The sequence below is a fragment of the Mesoplodon densirostris genome, chromosome 3 (assembly GCF_025265405.1).
Source record: "Mesoplodon densirostris isolate mMesDen1 chromosome 3, mMesDen1 primary haplotype, whole genome shotgun sequence".
NCBI lineage: Eukaryota > Metazoa > Chordata > Mammalia > Artiodactyla > Ziphiidae > Mesoplodon > Mesoplodon densirostris.
Genome location: NC_082663.1, coordinates 142,555,446 through 142,580,818, shown reverse-complemented (window position 1 = coordinate 142,580,818; position 25,373 = coordinate 142,555,446). Strand labels below are relative to the sequence as shown.

Below are 25,373 nucleotides of genomic sequence, written 5' to 3'. Positions count from 1 at the left end.
ATAGTGGAATTAACTGCTGCAGAGCAAAATAAAGAAAAAAGAATGAAAAGAACAGAGGACAGTCTCAGAGACCTCTGGGACAACATTAAACGCACCAACATTCGAATTATAGGGGTTCCAGAGGAAGAAGAGAAAAAGAAAGGGACTGAGAAAATATTTGAAGAGATTATAGTTGAAAACTTCCCTAATATGGGAAAGGAAATAGTTAATCAAGTCCAGGAGGCACAGAGAGTCCCATACAGAATAAATCCAAGGAGAAATACGCCAAGACACATATTAATCAAACTGTCAAAAATTAAACACAAAGAAATCATATTAAAAGCAGCAAGGGAAAAACAACAAATAACACGCAAGGGAATCCCCATCAGGTTAACAGCTGATCTCTCAGCAGAAACTCTACAAGCCAGAAGGGAGTGGCAGGACATAATTAAAGTGATGAAGGAGAGAAACCTGCAACCAAGATTACTCTACCCAGCAAGGATCTCATTCAGATTTGATGGAGAAATTAAAACGTTTACAGACAAGCAAAAGCTGAGAGAGTTCAGCACCACCAAACCAGCTTTACAACAAATGCTAAAGGAACTTCTCTAGGCAAGAAACACAACAGAAGGAATATATCTACAATAACGAACCCAAACCAATTAAGGAAATGGGAATAGGAACATACATATCAATAATTACCTTAAATGTAAATGGACTAAATGCTCCCACCAAAAGACACAGAGTGGCTGATTGGATACAAAAACAAGACCCATATATATGCTGTCTACAAGAGACCCACTTCAGACCTAGAGACACATACAGATTGAAAGTAAGGGGATGGAAAAAGGTGTTCCATGCAAATGGAAATCAAAAGAAAGCTGGAGTAGCAATTCTTATATCAGACAAAATAGACTTTAAAATAAAGACTATTAGAAGAGACAAAGAAGGACACTACCTAATGATCAAGGGTTTGATCCAAGAAGAAGATATAACAATTGTAAATATTTATGCACCCAACATAGGAGCACCTCAATACATAAGGCAAATACTAACAGCCATAAAAGGGGAAATCGACAGTAACACACTCATAGTAGGGGACTTTAACACCCCACTTTCACCAATGGACAGATCATCCAAAATGAAAATAAATAAGGAAACACAAGCTTTAAATGATACATTAAACAAGATGGACTTAATTGATACTTATAGGACATTCCATCCAAAAACAACAGAAAACACATTTTTCTCAAGTGCTCATGGAACATTCTCCAGGATAGATCATATCTTGGGTCACAAATCAAGCCTTGGTAAATTTAAGAAAATTGAAATTGTATCAAGTATCTTTTCTGACCACAATGCTATGAGACTAGACATCAATTACAGGAAAAGATCTGCAAAAAATAGAAACACATGGAGGCTAAACAATACACTAATCAATAACGAAGTGATCACTGAAGAAATCAAAGAGGAAATTAAAAAATACCTAGAAACAAATGACAATGGAGACACGACGACCCAAAACCTATGGGACACAGCAAAAGCAGTTCTAAGGGGGATGTTTACAGCAATACAATCCCACCTTAAGAAACAGGAAACATCTCGAGTAAACAACCTGACCCTGCACCTAAAGCAATTAGAGAAAGAAGAACAAAAAACCCCCAAAATTAGCAGAAGGAAAGAAATCATAAAGATCAAATCAGAAATAAATGAAAAAGAAATGAAGGAAACGATAGCAAAAATCAATAAAATTAAAAGCTGGTTCTTTGAGAAGATAAACAAAATTGACAAACCATTAGCCAGACTCATCAAGAAAAAAAGGGAGAAGACTCAAATCAATAGAATTAGAAATGAAAAAGGAGAAGTAACAACTGACACTGCAGAAATACAAAAGATCATGAGAGATTACTACAAGCAACTCTATGCCAATAAAATGGACAACCTGGAAGAAATGGACAATTTCTTAGAAATGCACAACCTGCCAAGACTGAATCAGGAAGAAATAGAAAATATGAATAGACCAATCACAAGCACTGAAATTGAAACTGTGATTAAAAATCTTCCAACAAACAAAAGCCCAGGACCAGATGGCTTCACAGGCGAATTCTATCAAGCATTTAGAGAAGAGCTAACACCCATCCTTCTCAAACTCTTCCAAACAATTTCAGAGGAAGGAACACTCCCAAACTCACTCTACGAGGCCACCATCACCTTGATACCAAAACCAGGCAAGGGTGTCACAAAGAAAGAAAACTACAGGCCAATATCACTGATGAACATAGATGCAAAAATCCTCAACAAAATACTAGCAAACAGAATCCAACAGCACATTAAAAGGATCCTACACCATGATCAAGTGGGGTTTATTCCAGGAATGCAAGGATTCTTCAATATACGCAAATCAATCAATGTGATACACCATATTAACAAATTGAAGGAGAAAAACCATATGATCATCTCAACAGATGCAGAGAAAGCTTTCGACAAAATTCAGCACCCATTTATGATAAAAACCCTCCAGAAAGTAGGCATAGAGGGAACTTTCCTCAACATAATAAAGGCCATATATGACAAACCCACAGCCAACATTGTCCTCAATGGTGAAAAACTGAAACCATTTCCACTAAGATCAGGAACAAGACAAGGCTGCCCACTCTCACCACTCTTATTCAACTTAGTTTTGGAAGTTTTAGCCACAGCAATCAGAGAAGAAAAGGAGATAAAAGGAATCCAAATTGGAAAAGAAGAAGTAAAGCTGTCACTGTTTGCAGATGACATGATACTATACATAGAGAATCCTAAAGATGCTACCAGAAAACTACTAGATCTAATCAATGAATTTGATAAAGTAGCAGGATACAAAATTAATGCACAGAAATCTCTGGCATTCCTGTACACTAATGATGAAAAATCTGAAAATGAAATCAAGAAAACACTCCCATTTACCATTGCAGCAAAAAGAATAAAATATCTAGGAATAAACCTACCTAAGGAGACAAAAGACCTGTATGCAGAAAATTATAAGACACTGATGAAAGGAATTAAAGATGATACAAATAGATGGAGAGATATACCATGCTCCTGGATTGGAAGAATCAATATTGTCAAAATGACTCTACTACCCAAAGCCATCTACAGATTCAATGCAATCCCTATCAAACTACCACTGGCATTTTTCACAGAAATAGAACAAAAAATTTCAAAATTTGTTTGGAAAAACAAAAGACCCCGAATAGACAAAGCAATCTTGAGAACGAAAAATGGAGCTGGAGGAATCAGGCTCCCTGATTTCAGACTATACTGCAAAGCTACAGTAATCAAGACAGTGTGGTACTGGCACAAAAACAGAAAGATAGATCAATGGAACAGGATAGAAAGCCCAGAGATAAACCCACGCACATATGGTCAACTTATCTTTGATAAAGGAGGCAGGAATGTACAGTGGAGAAAGGACAGCCTCTTCAATAAGTGGTGCTGGGAAAACTGGACAGGGACATGTAAAAGTATGAGATTAGATCATTCCCTAACACCATACACAAAAATAGGCTCAAAATGGATTAAAGACCTAAATGTAAGGCCAGAAACTATCAAACTCTTAGAGGAAAACATAGGCAGAACACTCTATGACATAAATCACAGCAAGATCCTTTTGGACCCACCTCCTAGAGAAATGGAAATAAAGACAAAAATAAACAAATGGGACCTAATGAAACTTCAAAGCTTTTGCACAGCAAAGAAAACCATAAACAAGACCAAAAGACAACCCTCAGAATGGGAGAAAATATTTGCAAATGAAGCAACTGACAAAGGATTTATCTCCAAAATTTATAAACAGCTCATGCAGCTCAATAGCAAAAAAACAAACAACCCAATCCAAAAATGGGCAGAAGACTTAAATAGGCATTTCTCCAAAGAAGATATACAGACTGCCAACAAACACATGAAAGAATGCTCAACATCATTAATCATTAGAGAAATGCAAAACAAAACTACAATGAGATATCATCTCACACCAGTCAGAATGGCCATCATCAAGAAATCTAGAAACAATAAATGCTGGAGAGGGTGTGGAGAAAAGGGAACACTCTTGCCCTGCTGGTGGGAATGTGAATTGGTACAGCCGCTATGGAGAACAGTATGGAGGTTCCTTAAAAAACTAAAAATAGAACTACCATATGACCCAGCAATCCCACTACTAGGCATATACCCTGAGAAAACCATAATTCAAAAAGAGACATGTACCAAAATGTTCATTGCAGCTCTATTCACAATAGCCCGGAGCTGGAAACAACCTAAGTGTCCATCATCGGATGAATGGATAAAGAAGATGTGGCACATATATACAATGGAATATTACTCAGCCATAAAAAGAAATGAAACTGAGCTATTTGTAATGAGGTGGATAGACCTAGAGTCTGTCATACAGAGTGAAGTAAGTCAGAAAGAGAAAGACAAATACCGTATGCTAACACATATATATGGAATTTAAAAAAATGTCATGAAGAACCTAGGGGTAAAATGGGAATAAAGACACAGACCTACTAGAGAATGGACTTGAGGATATGGGGAGTGGGAAGGGTAAGCTGTGACAAAGCGAGAGAGAGGCATGGACATATATACACTACCAAACGTAAGGTAGATAGATAGTGGGAAGCAACCGCATAGCACAGGGAGATCAGCTCGGTGCTTTGTGACCGCCTGGAGGGGTGGGATGGGGAGGGTGGGAGGGAGGGAGATGCATGAGGGAAGGGATGTGGGAACAGATGTATATGTATGACTGATTCACTTTGTTATAAAGCAGAAACTAATAAAAAAAATCAAAAAAAAGAGAAATATCTTTGGTCAAGTCTTGCTCAAGATCCCTGGGACACCTGTGGACCTTGCTTTGGAACAAATATCAAAGCAGTGGAGAGGAGGGCAAGCTTTCCAAAGAGCCACCTGAGTGACAAGGCAATGATCTTGACCATGCCCAGGCCCTAATGGGCATGAGGTACCTTTACTGTGAGTGTTGGAATGAGCCTGAGGTCAGGAGTACCTGAATGATGGGGATGTCAGGACCTTCACAGAGCCCTTTGCTAATCTACTTTGCAGTCAGCCTAGCAGATGTCCCCTTGTTCATTCAACATGTAAACCCTTTTTGAGCACTTTCCATTTGTTTTTTTTTTTTGCAGTACGCGGACCTCTCACTGTTGTGGCCTCTCCCATTGCAGAGCACATGCTCCGGACGCACAGGCTCAGCGGCCATGGCTCACTGGCCCAGCCGCTCCGCGGCATGTGGGATCTTCCCGGACCGGGGCATGAACCCGTGTCCCCTGCCTTGGCAGGTGGACTCCCAACCACTGTGCCACCAGGGAAGCCCCGCACCTTCCATTTTTGATCGAGTGATAAACAGGTCAGATAAGGACCCTCCCCTCATGGGATTTCCTTCTTGTTGTGGGTGAGGTTACGCAAGGGGACAAAGGATAAATAAACAGGTAAAGATAATGATGCATATGATTAAAATAAAATAGGGCTATGTGCTGGAGCAAGCCTGGGGGCTTCTCAGAGGAGGTGACATTTGGAGATAAGACGGAAATGTTGAGAAAAGGCCAACCAAGCAGAAGGGGAGTGGAAAAGTATAACTGGCACTCCTGGGAGAGGAAAGCATGTGTGCTAAGGCCCTGAAGCAGGAACTGGTTTGATATATTTGAATCACAGGCCTGTGTTTCAGAAGGCAACGTGGAAAATAGTGTGAGATGGGTGTGGTCAAAAGTCAGGGCCCTGGTCATTCAGGGCTTTATAGACCCATGTGAGGAATTAGGGTTTTAATGTAAGAGAGATGGGAAGCCACTGGAAGGCTTTGTAGCAAAAATGATGTGATGTGATATGATGTGATGTCCTTTTCTGATTTCTAAGTTTGCTCCAGCTGCTGTGTTGAGATTGGGCTGTAAGCGGGCCAGACTGTAGTTAGAGAGACCCATGAAGAGACACAGATACCATCTTGGGGAGCAATGGAAACAATCATTATTACTACTTAGGAGATTTTTATTCTGATCTGTCCATCTGTCTTATGTATTTTCAGTTAGTTTAGTTCTGACCTGATCATCCCAAAGGGAACACAATAAAATTTCCAAGACTATGAAAGGCCTAGACCCCAGGAAAATGCCAACTACCTAGACAAAAAGATGGGAGTGCCAGCAAGCCAGCCTGTGCCTGTCACCCCATAGTAGCCTTTCTCTTCCTCCCAGGTCTGATATCAGGTTTTCAGGATGGGAAACAATGCACCTTTAGAGAGGTCCATTTGGGTTTGTGTGGGCCTGGAGGTTCACTGCATCTTCCTAAATTGGGGTTCTGAGGTATGTGGGGTAGATGAGATGGACTGCCAGAGCAGTGTTTCCTCATCATCAGGACAAACAGGACAGTTGGGACAGAGATGCTAGGGCACCAATATGCAAGGTATCTGCTCCGAGGACTTTAGAGTTTATGTTCTTGGTTTTGATAGGGGTCCAAGGAGTCTCCCTCAGAGTTCTGCTTTTCTCCACCACGTGTTTGAGCACCCATAGGCATCTTGCCTACTAGAGCAGGAAATGGGTGCCTCTAAAGTGTCCCCTAAGTGCTCCAAAAATTGTGAAAGTGATGATTAGAATGAGGACAAGGAAGACTGAATCTTTATAGAGAGTGTCCTAAGTGCCAGGCTGTGAGCTATGCAGCTTCTTTCATTTCATCCGCACAATCACCCTCAAAATCTAGGTGCACCCCTTATTATTATTAATTTTTGTTGGAGTATAGTTGCTTTACAATGTTGTGTTAGTTTCTGCTGTGCAGCAAAGTAAATCAGTTATGCATATACCTATATCCACTCTTTTTTAGATTTCCTTCCCATTTAGGTCACCACAGAGCACTGAGTAGGATTCCCTGTGCTATACAGTAGATTCTCATTAATTATCTATTTTATACATAATAGTGTATATATGTCAATCCCAATCTCCAAATTCGTCCCACCCTCCTTTCCCCCTTGGTAACCATAAGTTTGTTCTCTACATCTGTGACTCTATTTCTGCTTTGCAAATAAGTTCATCTGTACCAGTTTTCTAGATTCCACATATAAGCAATATTATATGATATTTGTTTTTCTGCTTTACTATTATTTTATAGAAGAGAGAAGGAGCACAGAATTTTAATGTAATTTGTACAGGTCACGAAGTAGAAAGGTGTGAAGCCAAGTTTAAATCGGGCAGTCTGACTCTCCACACAGGGCAGCTGGCCACTATTCTCCCCTTGTCAACCCAACTAGCCATTTCATTCCCCTGGACAAGCCAGGAAGAGATCACCTGCTCACTCTGTGCTCCTTTTGGGGGTGGCTGGTAGACCACGGTGGAGAGCAGTGGATGGCACCTGCTGCAACAACTAAGGAGGACACATGGCTGTGATCACAGGCAGAGAGCACGGAAAGCGTTGGCACACGATAGTTTAGGGCAAAGGCCCTGCTCCTGGATAACCCACCAGCTGTCCACTTCCTTCTCCATTCGTGTAATCAGTCCACACAATCTCAAAAGGAGACATAAAGTCAGACAACATTTAAGATGTCCAGGCTACGTAGAACCACACAATCTGAGAAGTCTCAGAATTCTTCCTCATGGGCCTCTCAGAAGATCCAGAACTGCAGCCCTTCCCTCTGGGCAGTTCCTGTCCATGTACCTGGTCACTGTGCTCAGGAATCTGCTCATTATCATGGACATCAGCTCAGACCCCCACCTCCACACCCCCATGTACTTCTTCCTCTCCCACCTGTCCTTGGCTGACATTGCCCTTGGCTCTACCATCTCCAAGATGATTGTGGACATACAAACTCACAGCAGAGTCATCTCCTATGTGAGCTGCTTTACTCAGATGTCTATTTTCTAGCCTTTTTGGAGACCTGGAGGCTATACTCCTGAATATGATGGCATATGATCAGTTTGTGGCCATGTGTCATCCACTGCACTACCCAGTCATCGTGAATTCATGCCTCTGTTGCTTCTTAGTTTTGGTGTCTTTTCTTGTTAGCCTTTTGCAATCCCAGCCGCACAATTTGATGGTGTTACAACTGACCTGCCTCAAGAATGTGGAAATTTATCCTTTCTGTTATTGTGATCATTCCCAACTCCTCAACCTTGCCTGTTCTGACACCTTCACCAAATAACGTAGTCATGTATTTTGTTGGCGCTATCTCTGGATTATTCCCAACCTCAGGGACCTTTTACTCCATTATAAAATTGTAAAATTGTTTCTTCCATTCTGAGAGTCCCCTCATCCAGTGGGAGGTATAAAGCCTTCTCCAGCTGTGGCTCTCACCTGTCAGTTGTTTGCTTATCCTCCTCCCCCATCCCCTGGAAACCTCTGATCTATTTTCTGTCTCTATGACTCTGATTATGCTAGGGACCTCATATAAATGCAATCATACCATAGTTTTCCTTTTGCAACAAGTTTCTTTCACTTAACATATCTTCACGCTTCATTCATGGTGTAGCAGATGTCAGAGTGTCCTTCTTTTTTAAGGCTGAATAGTATTCCATTGTATGGATGGATGGACCATGTACTTCTGAGGATGGATATGAGGGTTGTTTCCACCTTTTTTTTTTTTTTTTGTGGTACACGGGCCTCTCACTGTTGTGGCCTCTCCCGTTGTGGAGCACAGGCTCTGGATGCGCAGGCTCAGCGGCCATGGCTCACGGGCCCAGCCGCTCCGTGGCATGTGGGATCCTCCCGGTCCGGGGCACGAACCCGTGTCCCCTGCATCAGCAGGTGGACTCTCAACCACTGCGCCACCAGGGAAGCCCGTTTCCACCTTTTGACTATTGTGAATGGTGCTGCGATGAACATAGTTGGATGAGCATCTGTTCAAGTCCCTGCTATCAGTTCTTTTGGTTACACACATAGGAGTGGAATTGCTGGCTTATACAGTAATTCTACACTTAGCTTTTTGAGGAACCACCGAACAACAGCTGCATCATTTTACATTCCCACCAACAGTGTACTAGGGTTGCATTTTCTCCACACCCTTGCCAACACTTGTTATTTTCGAGTTTTTGTTTTTGTTTTTTTAATTGTAGCCACCCTAACAAGTGTGAATGCACACACCTTTAAACGCAGCAATTCCACTTTGGGGAATTTATCTTTAACCTCTTCCAGAACTTGCTTTTGTTAGTCCATAACACATCCTGGCCATCCTTCCATGTCATGCATGTAATTCTCGCCCTCTTGTTGATGCCTGTGCTATTTCCTAAGAAGGATGGACCTGGGGTTAACTATTGTTTCCTCATGGACAGTTTCACTGATTTCAATTTTTAGACATTGCCACATTGCAACAAATATATGCTTCATGGGACTACTCCAAGAAACACAGTTCATAAAACCTTCCAAAAACCTGGCTTCTTTCACTCCTTAATTTGCTAAGCACCCCTGAAAGACTGGAGTCTGTGGGCTGTTTGCTTTCAGACCGTGCTTATGTAAGAGCTCCTGCACAGTCGGTAGGTCTCTGCAAACTCTTCCCCCAAATAATAGAGCTTTGGTGGCTGGACCTAAATTTCTGCTGAACATTTCTGCAAAGTGGATAGAGGTGGTTTCACGCTCATGTTTAGTTTCAAACTGTGATTCCCCAGAGACCCTATGCCTGGGCAGTAATGAGCAGGCAGCAGCTGACCTCATCCGGTGGAAAAAGAATGACCAGCCAGCTACTCAGCTGCTGTTCCACTGATCGACTCCCAGTTTCGTCTGGTGTTCTACATTTCACTATGCAAAATTTAAGAGATGCAAAACTATGAAGACCCACACAACAGATATCCACATACCCACCCCCCAGCTTTTCCAAAGACAGCTCAAGTCTCCAGCCCGCCCCTCCCCAGTTTCCTGCCCTGGATCCCACCAGAGGCCAGAGACAGTGGCTGTCTGTCATGAATCTGGTGTATAGTATGCCCTGACTCGCCTGTAAATCATCACAGAGAATTGGGTTTTGCTGCATTTTAGATTTTATTTTGTTTGCTCTTTCTTTAAAATTGATGTATAGTTGATTTACAATGCTTCATGCGTACATCAAAGTGATTCAGTTATATGTATATATCAGTATCTTATCTTCCATAGCATGACTGTAGCCGGTGTTGTGTCTTTGGTTTCCACGGGATCGAACCTGGTGAGCAGGAAGGCTCCTGTTGACCCATGTATGGGTTTGCTGAGCCCGCTCTGTCCTTCTACACGTGTTTTTTTCGATACCCTGAAATTTCCAGCAGTCAACCATGCCCTATGCAAACAGGGAGTTTTATTTCTTTCTTCCTGATCAGTCTGCTTTTTCTTGCCTTATGGAAGTACAAGGCTGACCTGAAGGCTATGGACAGAGCCGACTCCTGGTCCTTCTCCAGCCCCAGGGGAAAGGCTTGTGTGTCTGGTCAGGAGGGGCATCAGCCGGTGGGGGCGCGCTGGGACCCACCACGCACGCAGTCCAAAGAGACCTCAGACACGGCATCAAGTGTGATTTACGGCACGGGGTTGGTCCTTACCTGCAGTGATAATGGTGCGGCTGGCTCCACGGATGGGAACAGATGGTGAAATTTGATGTGGCACCACGGTACCAGGTTACTCAGCCTTGACGGCCGGAGTGAGAGACCTGGGCTCAGTCCAGAAGCTGGTGGAGCTCAAGACAGATGGAGAGATGGATGGAAAGACAGACAGATGGAGAGAGACAGAGTCAGAGACAGATGGAGAGAGATAGATGGCCGGAGACAGGAGATGTGGCGGCAGAGGGACTCTTCTTTTGTGACTCGTCTCTTTGGAGTGTGACCTGGGGTGGGACTTGTACTGACCGGCCACAGCTGAGCCTCTGGGCATGGGACTCGAGTGCTGGGGGCCTGGGCCGGTCCTAGCTGTGTCTCAGCACACCTGAGGCAACAGGTTCCTGGACTCTCACCAGGACCATGGTAGGTGCCACATGGTGACTGGGAGGGTGACACACTCACTGCAGAGCTCCAGGGTCCTTGGGGGTTTCACTGGCACTTTGGACTTTCCATGTACCAGAAACTCTGAAGTGATGGGTGGTCACAGGGTGAACACAGTGACCTCTGATGCATCTTTGCTTCTCTTAGACTTGTTTTTAAGGGATCGAGAAGCAGCAGGCGTCTCCTTGGGACCTGCCATCTTGCGCTGTAGCTGTGACCCAAGGGGGAGCAGTCTCGGGAGAGCAGATGGGAAAACTGCCACCTGGGAACGTTGGCCTCCTCCCCATGCTGGAACCTATGGGAGAGACCTGGCAGTCGGAAGGGAGCCTCTGCACCTCTGGACCTTCCCCAGCCTGCACCCACCTACTCAACACCTCCTCCTCACCAATCCCCCTCCTCACCAGCCCAACCCTGGCCTGCACACCCTCTCGGCCACCTGGCCCTGTGGTCCTTGGGGTCGTGTCTTGTAGTTTAAAAATAACCTCCCTTGGGTTTCCCTGGTGGCGCAGTGTTTGAGAGTCCACCTGCCGATGCAGGGGACACGGATTCGTGCCCCAGACTGGGAGGATCCCACATGCCGCGGAACGGCTAGGCCCGTGAGCCATGGCTGCTGAGCCTGCGCGTCCAGAGCCTGTGCTCCACAATGGGAGAGGCCACAACAGTGAGAGGCCCGCGTACTGCAAAAAATTAATTAATTAATTAATTAACAAATAGAGAGAAATAGAGAAATAGAGAAATAGAGAAATAGAGAAAAGGAAACACATTATGATGAAGTAATATGACAGGAAATAAAATCCCTGATTAAGTAGAGACGTACCATCTTTATCAATGGTTACAGTATTGGAAATAGCTGATTTTCACCCAAAGTATTTGATTTAATATAATATAGTTAAAACCATAATGTAATTTTTAGAAAGTAAAGATGTCGATTCTCAAATTCACAAGGAAGGGAATTTTTCAAGGAGAACTAAGACATTTTAGGTGGGGGAACATGAGAGAGAATACGGAAAATAGTAATACACCAAAATAATCTCCAGAGTTCATTATCAGAGGAAAAAACAAAATATTGAATAAGAATACAGAGGCTCTAGAATCAATCCCTTGTTAATATAGAGGCTTACTGTTTGATAAAGTTGCCATTTCGTTTAGAACCTGCCTGCTTTGCATACCCTGTGAAACTGCACACAACATGTGATACCATAAAAAAGATAAATCCTGTGGCTGTAAAATGCCTTAATCCCTGATGTCCTTTAGAGCAGTCTAAGCCAGAGATCCCCACGAGGCTGCTGAGTCACATCAACTAGACATGTACGTTTCCTCACTGACCACCTCCCCTCTCTCTAGTGAGAGTTCCCTTGCCCTTCTACCCTTCTGAGTAGTGATTTCCGTGCCATAACCTCTTCAAGATGTCGTGCTCCCAGGTACCTCCCCCGCATGCATACTCGTCCAAGTGTTGCCTCGTAAAGCTTGTGTGGGCTACTGCCACCTTGTGTGCGGTCATATCTTTTTTCTTGCTCAACCCTGAAATCTTTCAAAACCCTCATGCTGGGTTGGATTGGCATGGGAACATGTGAGAAATAGGTAGTCAGGAAGAACAACTAGTCTTGGCTTGAGCCCGTTTCTTCCTCCTACCAGGGCACCTTTGAGGACACTCCTGGGCACGTTTATCCTTCAATGCCTCATTTGAGAACTTGCCTGAGGAGCAATTTGCCCACTAACATTTTTTTCCAATTTACCCAATTTTCTCATTTAATAAGACTGACTTTATGAATAATTCCTTTCAAGTATAGTTTTATTCAAGAGTATATTTAAAGCAAGCAGACAAAGCCAGATTCTGTTCTGGCATCATTAAGAGTAAATGTCATAATAAAAAACAGTGGTTTGATTATGAGGTTCTGAGTAGGACTAAATCAAAAGACATTAAAAAGTCAATAACCTAATTGATATAGGAAGGTGGATTGAATCCTAGTTTGAAAAAAGCCACCTACAAAAAGGAAATATTTGAAGACAGTTGGAATACGGTAAATCCCCTACACACGAACCTTGAGGTTGCGAACTTTCAAAGATGCGAACATGGGTTCGCATGTCCAATCATGTAAGTTAGTTCAAGTGTCTGGCATACATTGTCACGTGCGTGCATCCTCTACAAGTGGTTGTGCTTTTGTGTACTTTACTGTACAGTACCATATAGAGTACAGCAGCACAGCATCTTTATTTCAAGCCCAGGATGTCTGGAAGCAAGCGTAAAAGCAGCGGTGATGTAGCTGGTACAGTGAAGAAGCACCAAGGGATAACAATGGGAAAAAAAGGGAAAATAATTGAGAGAGTGGAGGCAAAAAGATGTTTTTTATGTATTATTTGTGTGAAAAGTATTATAAATCTATTACAGTACCGTACTATATAGCCGGTTGTGTTAGTTGGGTACCCAGGCTAACTTTGTTGGACTTATCAAAAAATTGGACTTCCCCACTTTGTCTATAAAACACTTTAAGGGAAGTGTTTTATAGACAAAGTGAGGAAGAGGGTCACGCTGCACAATTCTCTGATTGGTGGATGGTGAGGTAACAGGGTGGTATTTCAGGAGTTAACAGCATCAACTTTCTGGTTCCAGCCACTCTGGGGTCCATGTGTTTGTGGTCAGCATACAGTTAACTTCTTCCACCTGTTGGGAGTTTTATTATCAGAAAAACAACTCAAAGATACAGCTCAGATTATTATATATACCCTTGAGGAGGAACTCAGGTCCTTGACTTTTTCTGGCTAAACTATTATTATTTTGTCTTGCTTGACACTTTTCCTTTGTTTCAGCATTCTCCCCCTTCTCTTATTAAATTTGCTCTTTGGAACTCCGGGAAGGCCTAGGAGGCTAAAGATTTGCTACAATATAAACATCAGGTGGGGGATACAGGGGTCTGTCCCCTGTAAAGTCCCCACAGGTTCTGCTTGGTTTGATATGGACTGAATATTAGATGATACCAAAATAGTCTTAACTTTTGAAACATGGTATTGGTATTATGGTTACACAGGACAGTGTCCTGATTCTGGGTGATTCATGCTGAAATATTTAATAGTGAAGTGTCATGATATTTTCAACTTTCAAATGGTTCAGAAAAAAATTATATCTACATCTACATGCAGTCAGTTCTTCTATAATGCTTGTTTGAAAACATGATATTTTTCTGGGTATTGATAAATTTGGAAACAATTTGAACATAATGTTAATTTCATGTTTGCTTATGTGCAATTTCATCTGCAAGGCACACAAGAGACACAGGAGTTAACTGCAGAAAACTGCACCCAGGTGAACCTAGCTGCTCAGAAATACACAGAACACATGCGCACAGCTCAAGACACTGCCAGCTCATTCAGTGCCTCTCAGGTGTTATGAGGGATCCCCATATCCTCCTGGGTTCTGACTTCCTGTCTGATTTTAGGTAACTCCTTCCACCTCTTCATTATAACTCACAAGTGTCAATCCTTCTGATGATCACTTCTACAAGCAAAGGACAGGCCTCTTTCAAGGTAAAGTGCTCTGTTTCTTGTAGTGCTTTTGTATTTCTTAACCGTTCAATATATGTAAGATGCTGTTTTATTAGATTCCTTTTTTTTTAAAATGTCAGTGACAAGTTTTGAGTGTTGAACCCCACCCAATCCCATTTTTCTCATAAGCCCTGTGGCTTTCACTGTGTGATTATGTATAACATTGGTTAGGAACACCTATGAAAAAGTCTTGTTTAAAAGCAAACTTCCCTGGAGGGGGCAAGTTCCAGCCCACTGGCTGAAACTCATTATGTTCAACCACGTGACCTTCTGCCCTGTTCTCACTCAGGGAAAGGGGGTGGGGTCTCATGAATTGTCCAATCGGGGTGCAGCACGGGAAGGTGGGTGGGACAACACTTAGCCGACCACTTAGAGGTCCCTGTAGGTGCTCAGCGTTGCGTTTCATCGGCTCTCCCGTGTCCCAGGTGTCTCTCTGCAGCGTATATGATGCTGTGAACTGCAGAGGCGGCAGGAGTAGAAGGGAGGACCCCAGGGGGACCCCAGAAGCCAGGAAATGGTGAGTTGAGGGGCCAGGTGTCCCAGGACAGGGAGGAGGGGTTGAGTCGGAACCTGCCACTGTGGGACCCGGACCCTGCTGCGGTCAACTCCGGAGTCTGCAGACCGAAGTCCGCCCGGGGCTCAGCTCAGACCTAAGCCCCCTCCAGCTCTCAGCGCGGGGGCTGGGCCAGCAGCCGAGACTTCGGGCGTCCTGTCCCATCACTGTGCGTGGTGACTTTGGCCCCGGAGCCTCTCTGTGCAGCTCTGCGCCCGCAACCCGTCTCTCCTCAGATTGCGCATTGACCTCGGGTAGAGTCTTCAGACTCTGTGTCTGGTCTTTAAGTGTGGGTGGAGCTTTAGTCTGTGGGGACCCCAATGCCACCTTTCTCCCCAAGAGGACCCGTTTTCTCCTGAGTTTTCCAAATGTTTGGAGAAACGGAATCTCAAATCCACGAACCTGTCGCCCCAGCCTAGCTCTTCCTAGGGCTGGCATTAAATCCATAAATTCCAGGTCCCTCCCGCCTTCTCAAAGCCAACTGCGTCTCTAATTCACAGCATCATTATCAACTATTTGTCCTCCGTGGTGCATGTCAAACAGACGTGGTATTTTTTTTTCCAGGGAGGAAAATTTATGCGTTCATTTATTTAATAATAAACTCAATAGTATTATTAATGGAAATAAAAACTATTTAATGCTCACCATATATCAGGGACTGTGCAAACACCTTACACAGATCTCATTTAATCCTAACACGTAATAAATATTAAGCTCACTTTTTAGAAGCAAACATTGAAGGATCCAAGAAGTTAAATCCTTACACAGGGTCCCACAGCCACTCTTTGGCAGAGGGGGATGCAGAATTTTGTCATTTTCCCACAGCCAGTGAATGGCTCATGTTTAAAGGTGTAGTTTTTGGTTTGTGGATACTTTACCATGAGAGGAAAGCAGAGAATAACCACCTGTATCTAGGCTGTGTGAAACCCTTGGGTGTCTCCCCCCAGAGTCTTTCCTGGGCACAGACATCCTGTATCCTATGGGAAGCCCTTGGGTGTAGCTACCCCTTGAGAAATGTTCCTGCTCCTCCATGGGTTTGTCACCCTAAAAAGTTTTATTCACTTTTTAGTCACCGTTTTACAGTAACTGTAAACTAAAGAAAGAGGTGAATTTCAGAAAAGTAAAATGTAACATTAGTACATGGCCTGTGTTAAAATTTGTTTCCCTTTTTTCCTGCCCTTAGCTGGTGTTTCTGAAGTCTATTGCTTACTTTTGGGTGCTTTCGAATGTATCAATAATTCCAGGGCTTAGGCTTGCAGAGCAGAAGTGCTCAGGTATGATTGTTTACAAAACAGTTTCTTGTCATGGAAATAATAACCAGCATCATTATTTTCTGGAATCAGTAGATACTCGTGGCTTTTCTTGTTGAGCTAACAGAATGCCTTACAATCTTCATTTTTTTTCCTTCGTTTTTCATGAACTGTTGTGTTGCTGTCTATGCATTTGAAGAAACAGTCACCTCCTCCAGTTTTTACTGACTGGCTTTGGGAGAGAAACACCTTTACCATTCAACCCAGCTGGATATTCTGAGCTTCTCTCAGGCTTTTTCTGTGGATGCCCACTTCATGCCTCTTGTTCCCTCTTTTGGACAGAATTTTTAAGATTCTATGCCTTTCCTTGATCCCTCACATCCAGGCTGGGTGCTGTGTTTGCTTCCCCTGAAATGCTCACGTTTGTATGTCTTCCCAATCCCACCAAGTCAAGCCGGCTGCATGTGTGTGTTTATGAGCTACATGTGTGTGCTTATGAGCTACATGTGTGTGCTTACTGTGGATTCTTGTGCTCCTCATCTGGGGGTCATGTGGGGAGCCAGACATAGGGTGTGGGTTGACGTATATGGAGCACTAGGTGTGCCCATGGGCCAGTTGGAAGTGTCTGCAGGCACAGTATCCCAAGCAGCTGGTGTGCAAGGCTCCTGATGAATTCAGCAAGCAATTAGTAGGGTCTGCAGCCCTTTTTTGGATTTCCAAGCTCTGGTTGATGTGAGTCCTCATGACTTCCTGGTACCAGCCTTCCAGCCACTCATCCATGCTGACCCCCTTGGTATTCTTTATTTTAATTATTAATTAATTTTTGGCTGCGTTAGGTCTTCGTTGCTACGCGTGGGCTTTCTCTAGTTGCGGCGAGCGGGGGCTACCCTTGGTTGCGGTGCATGAGCTTCTCATTGCGGTGGCTTCTCTTGTTGCGGAGCACGGGCTCTAGGGCACACGGACTTCAGTAGTTGTGGCTCTTGGGCTCTAGAGCTCAGGCTCAGTAGTTGTGGCACATGGGCTTAGTTGCTCCACGGCATGTGGGATCTTCCTTGACCAGGGCTCGAACCCATGTCCCCTGCATTGGCAGGTGGATTCTTAACCACTGCGCCACCAGGGAAGCCCAGTTTTGTTTTGTTTTTTAATCTACTGTGACAGGGTTTTTTTTTTGTTTGTTTCACTTATTGTATTTAGACCACTGATGTTTAAAGTGATTATTGATGTAGCTGGATTAATATCTGCCATATTTTTACCATTTTTAATTTGTTGCCCTTGTTCTTTTGTTTCTTTTTTGTCTTTCACTTTTCTTCTGTCTTCTCTACCTTTTAGGGGACATTTTACTTGATTCCATTTTTTCTCTTCTCTTAGCATATCATTATAACTTTTTTTTTTACATTTTTAGTCATTGCCCTGAGTTTGTAGTATACATTTACAACTAACCCAACTCCTCTCTGAAGTAATACCATAGCATTTCACTGGATGTGCACATTCTCTCCCTTGCCCCTTGTAACATTTCTGTCACTCATTTCACTCATCCAAAAGCTATAATTACTGAATATGTTGCTGCTGCTATTATTTTCAACAAAATGTTATGTCAGATTAATTAAGAATAACAAAAACTAATGATTTAATTATTACTTTCATTTGTTCCTTCTCTAACACTTAACGTTTATCATTTACCTTCTTCCTGATGAATTTCTTTTAACATTTCTTGCAAAGCAGGGGTATTGGTGACAAATTCCCTCAATTTTTTGGAAGTCTTTATTTCTCCCTCACTTGAAAGATAATTTTGCTTGACACAAAATTCTAGTTGGGTGGTTTCTCTTTCAACACTGTTCCACAAAACTCTATTCCTGCTTGCATGGTTTCTGAAAAGAAAAGTCCAATTTACTTCTTATCCTTGTTTCTCTGCAGCTAAGGTTTTTTTTCCCTGACTTCTTTCAAGATTTCTTTTGTTTTTGATTTTTCTTGAGTTTGAGTATATATTTCTAAGTGTGCATTTTTAGGGTTTTTATCCTGTTTGGTGACCTCTGAGCTGCCTAGATCTGTATTTTGGTATCCATTATTAATTTTGGGGAAAATCTCAATCATTATTATTTTACATATCCTGTTTATTTCTTCTCCTTCATGTATTCCCATGTTGTATATGTTACACCTTTTTTAATTGTCCCAAAGCTCTTGGATTTCTGTTCTGTCTTTTTACCCTTTTCTTATCTTTGCATTTCAGTTCGGAAGGTTCTAGTGACAGCTCCTCAAGGTTGCCGATTCTTTTTTCTCACACATTTTCACTGTAATGATAAGGTCCCCCCAAAAAGGAATTCTTTATTTTTGTTCTGTTCTTTTGGGTTTTTTCAAATTTCTTTGATTTCCCTTTGGTTCTTTTTTAGAGTTTCCAGCTCTGCACATGTTACCTATCTGTCCTTGCAGGTCATCCATTATTTCCATTAGAGCACTGAGCATATGAATCATGGTTGCTTTAAATTACTGGTCTGATAATTCCAGCATATCTGCTACATCTGAATCAGGTTCTTTTGCTTGTCCTAATCCCAGAGATGTGTTGGGGGTTTTTTTTTCTCTTTTTTTCCCCCTTTTTTTGTTATTTTTTTAGGAGATGTGTTTTTTAAGTCTTTTATTGTGCCTTTTAATTTTTTGTTGAATACCAGACCTGACATACTGTGAAAAGGAACTGAGGTTTTTAGGCCTGTAGTATGAGATTTTAGGTTTATCTGACTAGGGTTTGGACTTGTTTATTATTTGCTGTGGCTGTCAGAGGCTAAAATATCTTCAGGTGTCCTTGCTTTTGTCTCCCATGTCACTTTAGGAGTACTATAGAGACTTGTAAATAAGTCCTGAAACATACAGTTCTGTCAGTATTTTATACAGTTATTAGGTGTCTTCTTGATGTGGTGGTACGTTGAGGGTGGAAAGGAAATGGTTTTTAGTCCCATGATTGGGTCTCAGTATGGGACCATGGACTGTGACCCTTTCTGTGGTATAAGAAAGATATTTGGTCTTTGTCCATGGTTCTTAGCAAAGACCTCCTAAAGCCCTTGAAATTTCCCATGTGATAAGGGTGATAGTAGCATCTTATGTTCTAATGAGGCAACTGTTTCCAGACCCATAGATGATTTCATGATGGGGGATGGTTACCAGGAAGAACAAGCTATGATTAGAGGCTTAGAGCTTTCAGCCCAGCCCATGCTCAAGCCCCCAATGTTGAAAACTCCATCAAAACCCCTAAACCTCAGGATTCAGAGATATCTGAGTTGGTGAACACATCACTGTCCTGGGAGGCTGTCATGCCAGGAGAGGGCATGGAACCTTCCTACCCCTGTTCCCCTACTTTGCCCTGTGCACCCTTTCCATTTGGCTGTTCCTGACTTGTATCTTTTAAAATAAACTGATAATAATGAGTAAAGCATTTTTCTTAGTTCTAATAGTCATTCTATCAAATTAACAAACATGAGGGTTTATAGGGAACTTCTGAATTTGTAGTCAGCCATCCAGAAATGTGTGTGGCCTGGGCCTTGCATTTGCAGCTGGCATCTGACATGGGGGCAGTCTTGTGGTGTTGCAGGAAGGGGGAGCCCTTCCTGGGCCTGAGAATGGGCTCTTGTCTAACACTCAGAAATGAATTGTCCAAGGAGACACACGTGCTGACAAAGCGAGAGATTTCATTGGGAAGGGGCGCCCAGCTGGAGAGCAGCAGGGTAAGGGAACCCGGAAGAACTGCTCTTCCACATGGCTCAAAGTCTCACGTTTTATAGTAATGGGGTTAATTTCTGGGTTGTCTCTGGCCGATCATTCTGACTCAGGGTCCTTCCTGGTGGCACGCCCATCCCTCAGCCAAGATGGATTCCAGTGAGAAGGATTCTGGGAGGTTGGTAAGATATACGGACTGGCATCTCTTCTCTCCTTTTGACCTTTCCCGAATTCTTACGGTTGGTGGTAGCTTGTTAGTTCTGCATTCCTTACCAGCACCTCCTGTTATAAGATAACTCATTGCAAGTGGTTACTATTGTGTCTGGCCAGGGTGGGCAGTTTTGGTCAGAGGTTCCCCCAACAACAGGACTGGGCCCTTCAACTGTGGAATCTGATGTTAACTTTGGTTAGTGGTAGAATTGAGTTGTAAGACACTCAGTTGGAATTGGAGAGCTGGTGAAGTGGTTTCAGAAAACACACCACGTGTTTGCTGTTGGGGTTTAAACAAAACAAAACTCTCAACCTCACAAGTCTTTCTGAGGTCTCTCTCTCCCTCAACTTAGGTCAGGCAGAAAAGCTAGAGGAGACTCAAGTTAGCAATTTCCCCTGTTGCCCAAAAGACCTTGGCTCTCTGTGCACTGATGCTGAACAGGAATATGGAGACAGAGTTTTTGGAGGAAAAGAAAGATAGCTTTTAATTCTTTGCCAGGCAAAGCGGAAAACACAGCAGGCTAGTGCCTCAAGAACTGTGCCCTCACTTCCTGAGGAATCAGAGGAGATATTATAGGTGGGGCTCGAAGTCCGAGGGTGTATGATAAGGATCGAAGTCATGAAGGTCTTGCATTTTTCTTCTTCTTGCATTATTTCAAAACAGTCACAGCTGGAGTCAGGCAGCCCGGCTGGGTAACTGGGCCTGTTTGTCTCTGGTTTATTAGCCTATGACCTTCTTTCTGAAATGCAAAAAGCGACAAGGGGTGACTTGTAACAAGGGAGTGCAGGGAGCTTAAACACCAGGTGCAGGATGTAATTTACATCACACAAGAGTTAGGGGGTGATAGGTGCAGGACGTAATTCACATAGTGTCAGGTAGTGATAGGTTAGCTTTGTGAAGGACTAATCTAGTTACAGACACTACAGATTAGTAACAGTTAAAATATAGCTAGGAGTGATTAACTCTTTCAGGCCTGTTTGTTTCTTCTCTAGCCTGATCACTGTTCCCTTTACTTTCCTTGTTCTCAGGAGGGGAAAAACTTCATTTCTATTTTTGCTGCAACAAACTCCCCACTGCTAGTTCATTCCCTCCATCTCAGTGGAGGAAGGAAAACGGACATCATTCTTGTCTGGCTGAGGACAAAACTTCAGTTTTGCTCTACTTGACAAACACCAGCTGTCTGGCCCAGGGGCCCATCTATCTCCTACTTCACCCTCCCGCCATGTCAGTTAGGCACTGGTAAAACAGAATCTTTTGAGGACAGGCATTGTTAAGAGCAGAATATTGTGGGCATATTTCAAAATCGCTATTTTACTGTCTCTCCAATTTTGGAGACAACAGTCAGCCCTGTGATTAATGGTTTGATAGATCCGAGTCGTTAATTTTAAGTTTGTTTGCTTTTTTCTGGTGAGGATTATAGGAATGTCACCTTCTAAGCTCTTTACATGCCAGATAAGAATCTAGAAGTCTGACTCCATTTTTTAATGTTTGACTGCTGACAACTTTTTTTTTTTTTTTTTTTTTTTTTTTTTTTTTGCTGTACGCGGGCCTCTCACTGCTGTGGCCTCTCCCGTTGCGGAGCACAGGCTCCGGACACACAGGCTCCGCGGCCATGGCTTGCGGGCCCAGCCGCTCCGCGGCATGTGGGATCCTCCGGGATCGGGGCACGAACCCGTGTCCCCTGCATCGGCAGGCGGACCCTCAACCACTGCGCCACCAGGGAAGCCCCTGACTGCTGACAACTTTTAAAGCCTCATCCTTCCTTCTCCTGGTGCCCCCACATCTGTACAAGATGACAAGAAGCCCTGGGTGCTTACTTGGTTGGTGCTGGTAAGAGATTAAATCCTTGGTAGCCCCTGCCTTTGTGTGCAAAATCTCACACTAGCCCACATCCTAATCTCAATTAAAACAAACAAACAAACAAACAGACAAAAAACCTCAGGCCAAAATTTGCAGCAACATGGATGGACCTAGAGATTCTCATACTGAGTGAAGTAAGTCAGATAGAGAAAGACAAATATCATATTATATCGCTTATATGTGGAATCTTAAAAAATGGCACAAATGAACTTATTTACAAAACAGAAATAGAGTCACAGATGTGAAAAACAAACATGGTTACTGGGGGGAAAGGGGGGTGGGGAAGGTTAAATTGGGAGATTGGGATTGACATATACACACTAACATATATAAAATAGAGCGACTTCCCTGGTGTCCAGTGGTTAAGACTCTCCACTTCCAATGCAGGAGGCACAGGTTCAATCCCTGGTCTGGGAACTAAGATCCCATGTGCTGCATGGTGTGGCCAAAAAAATTTTTTTAATTAAAATAAATAAAATAGATAACTAATAGAGACCTACTGTATAGCACAGGGAACCCTACTCAGTCCTCTGTAATGACCTATATGGGAAAAGAATCTAAAAAAGAGTGGATATATGTTTACGTATAATTGATTCACTCTGCTGTACTGCAGAAACTAACACAACATTGTAAATCAACTATACTCCAATAAATATTTTTCAAAAAAGCAAACGAGGGCTTCCCTGGTGGCGCAGTGGTTGAGAGTCCACCTGCCGATGCAGGGGACACGGGTTCGTGCCCCGGTCCGGGAGGATCCCACATGCCGCGGAGCGGCTGGGCCCGTGAGCCATGGCCGCTAAGCCTGCGTGTCCAGAGCCTGTGCTCCGCAGCGGGAGAGGCCACAACAGTGAGAGGCCCGCGTACCGCAAAAAAAAAAAAAAAAAGGCAAACAAAAAAACTCAGGCCAGGCTCCTTTCCTTGTTCTGTCAAGGCACTTCCCACCTGCTTAAGAGGCTTTCCCTGCCCTCCCCAGACACTTCCATTATGGAAGTAATAAACTCTTTCATACGTTCCTGGCAGTAATGTGTTGTCAATCAAACCTAGGGTAGGGACCCCCCCCAACACAGTAGGTTACCGTAACAGTTATAGAAGGGGTAAGGTATTGTCAACTGAAAAAAATGTTCACAACCTGAAAGTTGAGAGTTGTGTTTTCTTCAGTGGACATACTGAGGACTTCAAGTGCGGAGGCAGCATTTCAAGTAACCCTGAGAAAACTGCTCTGAGGAGGCGAGGGGGGAGCTAGGATATATAGGAGTTTTGCAACAAAGGGCAGGTAGTAAGAACAAAAGATTACTGTTAATAAAACTAGATACAGTAAGTCCCCTACATAAGAATGAGTTCTGGTTCTGAGAGCATGTTCATCAGTCCGATTTGTTTGTAAGTCCAACAAAGTTAGTCTAGGTATCCAAGTAACACAATCGGCTATATAGTACTGTACTGTAATAGGTTTATAATACTTTTCACACAAATAATACATAAAAAAAGAATAAATAAAACATTTTTAATCTTACAGTACAGTCCCTTGAAAAGTACAGTAGTACAGTACAACAGCTGGCATACAGGGCTGGCATCGAGTGAACACGCAAGAACTGACTGGAGGAGAGGGAGGAGGTGGGAGATGGTAGAGCTGAAGGATCCTCAGCAAGAGGACACGGAGGGCAAGCTGCAGTTTCACTCACGCCTAACGTTGATGGAACGCTCATTTGCATCTTTGAAAGTTCGCAACTTGAAGGGTCGTTTGCAGGGACTTACAAAGCGTCGTTTGCAGGGACTTACCGTATCTCAAGTTAAGGAATTTAGCGCTTTTCTATGTATGGGAAGATGCAAGAGTCTGGGCTCACTGAAATCATTCCTGTATATGCATCTCAGCTATCTGGGGCCAGTATCCTGTGTTTTCACATCCTGAGTTTCCTCCGGGCTCACCTCACCGTTTCGGCGCTGCAATCGCTGATGACTGTGACATCCTTTGCTTACTGATATGGCAGGCAATATTTTATTTCTCAGTATCTTTATCAATACACTTTGCTTAATTGTTCTATTGATAAATACTCCAGATTTTTACATATCAATGCATGCCACCCTTTATTTTTAAAAGGTAGAAATGATGATGAATTTATGTAATCCATTTTTTCTAAATATAGGGTTGGCCAAAATGTTCGTTTGGGTTTTTCCATAAGGTGGAAAAACCCAAATGAACTTTTTGACCAACCTAATAGATACATGGGGCTTCCCTGGTGGCGCAGTGGTAGAGAGTCCGCCTGCCGATGCAGGGGACACGGGTTCGTGCCCCGGTCCGGGAGGATCCCACATGCCGTGGAGCGGCTGGGCCCGTGAGCCATGGCCGCTGAGCCTGCGTGTCTGGAGCCTGCGTGTCTGGAGCCTGTGCTCCACAACGGGAGAGGCCACAACAGTGAGAGGCCCACGTACCGCAAAAAAAAAAAAAAAAAAATAGATACATGGCTTGTTACTGTGGATGAAAAATGCTGCCTGCCATTATCAATAAACAAAGGATGTTGCAGCCATCAAGTCATCAGCCATCAAGCCATCCCCAACTGTGCACCCTGAGGGGATTCAGGGTGGAAAAAAGGATACTGGCCCTATATAGTTAAGGTGCATATCAAAGGAATGTTTTCAGTGAGTCCAGAGTCTCGAATCTTCCCACATGTAGAAAAGTGCTAATTCATTAACTTGCGATATCTGGTTTTCTTTAATTAACAATAATCTTTTGATGTTCCACTACCTGGTTTTTATCGCAAAACTCCTATATATCCTGGCTTCTCCCTTACCTCTTTGGAGCCCCTCAGAGCTACCTGAGAGACAGCCTCCCAGGCTTGAGTCCTCAGGAAGTCCGCCAAATAAAACATAATTCTCAACTTTTATATTGTGCATTTTTTCAGTCGATATTACTAATTTTTGCTGCCAAAACCATGAATGAAAACTCAGATTGCCACCTTACAGGGCAAAAAAACATATACAAATTATGTTATTTTCCAAACTGAATTTCTTCTTAAAATTTTTATCATAAAATATATTCAGGGAAAAAATGTACAAAATGTTTTGTGGTAAGATTTAGTAATGATGTACACATCCTTGGAATCATCATGAAGATTCTTAAATGGCCTGTGGGCAGTGGTGAGGTGTCCTGATGTTCCCATCCCTGACTTATCTCCATCCTGCCCCATTCATGACCACTGTCCTGATTTGTTTATCTACAGACCCTTACCATCTAAATATTTTTCACTCAGCAGTGTTCTTTCAGTTTTACCTCCTTTGACCTTTCGACAAACGAGTATTAATGGAATTCCATTGAAAAGGTTTTCCGGTGGTTTCTC

General features: G+C 43.1%; 1 pseudogene; it reads left to right on the top strand.

Annotated features, from left to right (window-relative positions):
- Positions 1-4,958: 4,958 nt before the first annotated feature.
- The window catches only part of LOC132486919 (putative gustatory receptor clone PTE01), a 21,073-nt pseudogene continuing 658 nt past the window's right edge, over positions 4,959-25,373 (top strand).